Source organism: Caenorhabditis remanei, chromosome III, assembly GCF_010183535.1.
Source record: "Caenorhabditis remanei strain PX506 chromosome III, whole genome shotgun sequence".
Taxonomy (NCBI): Eukaryota; Metazoa; Nematoda; class Chromadorea; order Rhabditida; family Rhabditidae; genus Caenorhabditis; species Caenorhabditis remanei.
In genome coordinates, this window is record NC_071330.1 from 5551947 (window position 1) to 5559042 (window position 7096).

Consider the following 7096-nt stretch of genomic DNA (forward strand, 5'->3'; position numbering starts at 1 on the left):
TTCGAAAATAAGTGTTTTGAACATTTCATTTTCGCTATTTGAAAAAAATCGACAGTAACCCGAATCAGAGTTTCAAAATGAATTTCTTGGTAGATTTCATTTCTCGAATATGAATCAAACGTGAAAATGAGGAAAATCAATAATCAATAATTTTATGAATGTTTTGCAAATTTTTGCAAATGGAAAAAAAAATTGGAGCGAAAAATAATTTTTTTCTTAATTCTTGAAATAAACATATGAAATGGATTGTTTTATTGATGAAAACAGTATTAAAAATCAAACGAACACATTCATAAGCAGTTTTCGATAATGTAAATGAAGAATAAAAAAGGCAAAAAGCTTACAACATCCAGGATTCCCAGGCCGTCTCCGATCCAAGTACTAACTGGACTCAACGTTGCTTAACTTGCCAGATCGGACGGGATGGCGTGCATTCAACGTGATATGGTCGTAAGCATTTCTCTCAACGCCAATCTTCGTATAAAAATGGGGAGGAAATCGGAAAGAATCGATGGCGGTTAGAGAGGAGGAGGAGTGGTAGTGAGATGATGACAACTCGATGAAAGTGGGTAGAATTACCCAAGTTCGAGAGTTTGTGTAAAGACTTAATTACCCAAGTTTGAGACTTTTTCAATAATTAATTACCCAAGTTTGAGAGTTAGTGTGTGTCCCGAATTAATTACCCAAGTTTGGATAGGTAATTTTGGGAAGTGAAGAAGAAGAAGAAGAGTAGTGAAAAGATAGTGACGGTCGCGAGCCTCGATTGGTGTCGGCCGCTGCGTTTGCGTAAGTCTAGAGACACACCGATAGCTTCGGTTTAATTACCCAAGTTTGAGGTACGCCCGAAAACTGACCCAAAGAAATTTGGCGTTAGCTATAAATTTTGGAACGTCTCCTTTAGGGGAGACAAAATAACTAAAAAGAATTCGAAAATAAGTGTTTTGAACATTTCATTTTCGCTATTTGAAAAAAATCGACAGTAACCCGAATCAGAGTTTCAAAATGAATTTCTTGGTAGATTTCATTTCTCGAATATGAATCAAACGTGAAAATGAGGAAAATCAATAATCAATAATTTTATGAATGTTTTGCAAATTTTTGCAAATGGAAAAAAAAATTGGAGCGAAAAATAATTTTTTTCTTAATTCTTGAAATAAACATATGAAATGGATTGTTTTATTGATGAAAACAGTATTAAAAATCAAACGAACACATTCATAAGCAGTTTTCGATAATGTAAATGAAGAATAAAAAAGGCAAAAAGCTTACAACATCCAGGATTCCCAGGCCGTCTCCGATCCAAGTACTAACTGGACTCAACGTTGCTTAACTTGCCAGATCGGACGGGATGGCGTGCATTCAACGTGATATGGTCGTAAGCATTTCTCTCAACGCCAATCTTCGTATAAAAATGGGGAGGAAATCGGAAAGAATCGATGGCGGTTAGAGAGGAGGAGGAGTGGTAGTGAGATGATGACAACTCGATGAAAGTGGGTAGAATTACCCAAGTTCGAGAGTTTGTGTAAAGACTTAATTACCCAAGTTTGAGACTTTTTCAATAATTAATTACCCAAGTTTGAGAGTTAGTGTGTGTCCCGAATTAATTACCCAAGTTTGGATAGGTAATTTTGGGAAGTGAAGAAGAAGAAGAAGAGTAGTGAAAAGATAGTGACGGTCGCGAGCCTCGATTGGTGTCGGCCGCTGCGTTTGCGTAAGTCTAGAGACACACCGATAGCTTCGGTTTAATTACCCAAGTTTGAGGTACGCCCGAAAACTGACCCAAAGAAATTTGGCGTTAGCTATAAATTTTGGAACGTCTCCTTTAGGGGAGACAAAATAACTAAAAAGAATTCGAAAATAAGTGTTTTGAACATTTCATTTTCGCTATTTGAAAAAAATCGACAGTAACCCGAATCAGAGTTTCAAAATGAATTTCTTGGTAGATTTCATTTCTCGAATATGAATCAAACGTGAAAATGAGGAAAATCAATAATCAATAATTTTATGAATGTTTTGCAAATTTTTGCAAATGGAAAAAAAAATTGGAGCGAAAAATAATTTTTTTCTTAATTCTTGAAATAAACATATGAAATGGATTGTTTTATTGATGAAAACAGTATTAAAAATCAAACGAACACATTCATAAGCAGTTTTCGATAATGTAAATGAAGAATAAAAAAGGCAAAAAGCTTACAACATCCAGGATTCCCAGGCCGTCTCCGATCCAAGTACTAACTGGACTCAACGTTGCTTAACTTGCCAGATCGGACGGGATGGCGTGCATTCAACGTGATATGGTCGTAAGCATTTCTCTCAACGCCAATCTTCGTATAAAAATGGGGAGGAAATCGGAAAGAATCGATGGCGGTTAGAGAGGAGGAGGAGTGGTAGTGAGATGATGACAACTCGATGAAAGTGGGTAGAATTACCCAAGTTCGAGAGTTTGTGTAAAGACTTAATTACCCAAGTTTGAGACTTTTTCAATAATTAATTACCCAAGTTTGAGAGTTAGTGTGTGTCCCGAATTAATTACCCAAGTTTGGATAGGTAATTTTGGGAAGTGAAGAAGAAGAAGAAGAGTAGTGAAAAGATAGTGACGGTCGCGAGCCTCGATTGGTGTCGGCCGCTGCGTTTGCGTAAGTCTAGAGACACACCGATAGCTTCGGTTTAATTACCCAAGTTTGAGGTACGCCCGAAAACTGACCCAAAGAAATTTGGCGTTAGCTATAAATTTTGGAACGTCTCCTTTAGGGGAGACAAAATAACTAAAAAGAATTCGAAAATAAGTGTTTTGAACATTTCATTTTCGCTATTTGAAAAAAATCGACAGTAACCCGAATCAGAGTTTCAAAATGAATTTCTTGGTAGATTTCATTTCTCGAATATGAATCAAACGTGAAAATGAGGAAAATCAATAATCAATAATTTTATGAATGTTTTGCAAATTTTTGCAAATGGAAAAAAAAATTGGAGCGAAAAATAATTTTTTTCTTAATTCTTGAAATAAACATATGAAATGGATTGTTTTATTGATGAAAACAGTATTAAAAATCAAACGAACACATTCATAAGCAGTTTTCGATAATGTAAATGAAGAATAAAAAAGGCAAAAAGCTTACAACATCCAGGATTCCCAGGCCGTCTCCGATCCAAGTACTAACTGGACTCAACGTTGCTTAACTTGCCAGATCGGACGGGATGGCGTGCATTCAACGTGATATGGTCGTAAGCATTTCTCTCAACGCCAATCTTCGTATAAAAATGGGGAGGAAATCGGAAAGAATCGATGGCGGTTAGAGAGGAGGAGGAGTGGTAGTGAGATGATGACAACTCGATGAAAGTGGGTAGAATTACCCAAGTTCGAGAGTTTGTGTAAAGACTTAATTACCCAAGTTTGAGACTTTTTCAATAATTAATTACCCAAGTTTGAGAGTTAGTGTGTGTCCCGAATTAATTACCCAAGTTTGGATAGGTAATTTTGGGAAGTGAAGAAGAAGAAGAAGAGTAGTGAAAAGATAGTGACGGTCGCGAGCCTCGATTGGTGTCGGCCGCTGCGTTTGCGTAAGTCTAGAGACACACCGATAGCTTCGGTTTAATTACCCAAGTTTGAGGTACGCCCGAAAACTGACCCAAAGAAATTTGGCGTTAGCTATAAATTTTGGAACGTCTCCTTTAGGGGAGACAAAATAACTAAAAAGAATTCGAAAATAAGTGTTTTGAACATTTCATTTTCGCTATTTGAAAAAAATCGACAGTAACCCGAATCAGAGTTTCAAAATGAATTTCTTGGTAGATTTCATTTCTCGAATATGAATCAAACGTGAAAATGAGGAAAATCAATAATCAATAATTTTATGAATGTTTTGCAAATTTTTGCAAATGGAAAAAAAAATTGGAGCGAAAAATAATTTTTTTCTTAATTCTTGAAATAAACATATGAAATGGATTGTTTTATTGATGAAAACAGTATTAAAAATCAAACGAACACATTCATAAGCAGTTTTCGATAATGTAAATGAAGAATAAAAAAGGCAAAAAGCTTACAACATCCAGGATTCCCAGGCCGTCTCCGATCCAAGTACTAACTGGACTCAACGTTGCTTAACTTGCCAGATCGGACGGGATGGCGTGCATTCAACGTGATATGGTCGTAAGCATTTCTCTCAACGCCAATCTTCGTATAAAAATGGGGAGGAAATCGGAAAGAATCGATGGCGGTTAGAGAGGAGGAGGAGTGGTAGTGAGATGATGACAACTCGATGAAAGTGGGTAGAATTACCCAAGTTCGAGAGTTTGTGTAAAGACTTAATTACCCAAGTTTGAGACTTTTTCAATAATTAATTACCCAAGTTTGAGAGTTAGTGTGTGTCCCGAATTAATTACCCAAGTTTGGATAGGTAATTTTGGGAAGTGAAGAAGAAGAAGAAGAGTAGTGAAAAGATAGTGACGGTCGCGAGCCTCGATTGGTGTCGGCCGCTGCGTTTGCGTAAGTCTAGAGACACACCGATAGCTTCGGTTTAATTACCCAAGTTTGAGGTACGCCCGAAAACTGACCCAAAGAAATTTGGCGTTAGCTATAAATTTTGGAACGTCTCCTTTAGGGGAGACAAAATAACTAAAAAGAATTCGAAAATAAGTGTTTTGAACATTTCATTTTCGCTATTTGAAAAAAATCGACAGTAACCCGAATCAGAGTTTCAAAATGAATTTCTTGGTAGATTTCATTTCTCGAATATGAATCAAACGTGAAAATGAGGAAAATCAATAATCAATAATTTTATGAATGTTTTGCAAATTTTTGCAAATGGAAAAAAAAATTGGAGCGAAAAATAATTTTTTTCTTAATTCTTGAAATAAACATATGAAATGGATTGTTTTATTGATGAAAACAGTATTAAAAATCAAACGAACACATTCATAAGCAGTTTTCGATAATGTAAATGAAGAATAAAAAAGGCAAAAAGCTTACAACATCCAGGATTCCCAGGCCGTCTCCGATCCAAGTACTAACTGGACTCAACGTTGCTTAACTTGCCAGATCGGACGGGATGGCGTGCATTCAACGTGATATGGTCGTAAGCATTTCTCTCAACGCCAATCTTCGTATAAAAATGGGGAGGAAATCGGAAAGAATCGATGGCGGTTAGAGAGGAGGAGGAGTGGTAGTGAGATGATGACAACTCGATGAAAGTGGGTAGAATTACCCAAGTTCGAGAGTTTGTGTAAAGACTTAATTACCCAAGTTTGAGACTTTTTCAATAATTAATTACCCAAGTTTGAGAGTTAGTGTGTGTCCCGAATTAATTACCCAAGTTTGGATAGGTAATTTTGGGAAGTGAAGAAGAAGAAGAAGAGTAGTGAAAAGATAGTGACGGTCGCGAGCCTCGATTGGTGTCGGCCGCTGCGTTTGCGTAAGTCTAGAGACACACCGATAGCTTCGGTTTAATTACCCAAGTTTGAGGTACGCCCGAAAACTGACCCAAAGAAATTTGGCGTTAGCTATAAATTTTGGAACGTCTCCTTTAGGGGAGACAAAATAACTAAAAAGAATTCGAAAATAAGTGTTTTGAACATTTCATTTTCGCTATTTGAAAAAAATCGACAGTAACCCGAATCAGAGTTTCAAAATGAATTTCTTGGTAGATTTCATTTCTCGAATATGAATCAAACGTGAAAATGAGGAAAATCAATAATCAATAATTTTATGAATGTTTTGCAAATTTTTGCAAATGGAAAAAAAAATTGGAGCGAAAAATAATTTTTTTCTTAATTCTTGAAATAAACATATGAAATGGATTGTTTTATTGATGAAAACAGTATTAAAAATCAAACGAACACATTCATAAGCAGTTTTCGATAATGTAAATGAAGAATAAAAAAGGCAAAAAGCTTACAACATCCAGGATTCCCAGGCCGTCTCCGATCCAAGTACTAACTGGACTCAACGTTGCTTAACTTGCCAGATCGGACGGGATGGCGTGCATTCAACGTGATATGGTCGTAAGCATTTCTCTCAACGCCAATCTTCGTATAAAAATGGGGAGGAAATCGGAAAGAATCGATGGCGGTTAGAGAGGAGGAGGAGTGGTAGTGAGATGATGACAACTCGATGAAAGTGGGTAGAATTACCCAAGTTCGAGAGTTTGTGTAAAGACTTAATTACCCAAGTTTGAGACTTTTTCAATAATTAATTACCCAAGTTTGAGAGTTAGTGTGTGTCCCGAATTAATTACCCAAGTTTGGATAGGTAATTTTGGGAAGTGAAGAAGAAGAAGAAGAGTAGTGAAAAGATAGTGACGGTCGCGAGCCTCGATTGGTGTCGGCCGCTGCGTTTGCGTAAGTCTAGAGACACACCGATAGCTTCGGTTTAATTACCCAAGTTTGAGGTACGCCCGAAAACTGACCCAAAGAAATTTGGCGTTAGCTATAAATTTTGGAACGTCTCCTTTAGGGGAGACAAAATAACTAAAAAGAATTCGAAAATAAGTGTTTTGAACATTTCATTTTCGCTATTTGAAAAAAATCGACAGTAACCCGAATCAGAGTTTCAAAATGAATTTCTTGGTAGATTTCATTTCTCGAATATGAATCAAACGTGAAAATGAGGAAAATCAATAATCAATAATTTTATGAATGTTTTGCAAATTTTTGCAAATGGAAAAAAAAATTGGAGCGAAAAATAATTTTTTTCTTAATTCTTGAAATAAACATATGAAATGGATTGTTTTATTGATGAAAACAGTATTAAAAATCAAACGAACACATTCATAAGCAGTTTTCGATAATGTAAATGAAGAATAAAAAAGGCAAAAAGCTTACAACATCCAGGATTCCCAGGCCGTCTCCGATCCAAGTACTAACTGGACTCAACGTTGCTTAACTTGCCAGATCGGACGGGATGGCGTGCATTCAACGTGATATGGTCGTAAGCATTTCTCTCAACGCCAATCTTCGTATAAAAATGGGGAGGAAATCGGAAAGAATCGATGGCGGTTAGAGAGGAGGAGGAGTGGTAGTGAGATGATGACAACTCGATGAAAGTGGGTAGAATTACCCAAGTTCGAGAGTTTGTGTAAAGACTTAATTACCCAAGTTT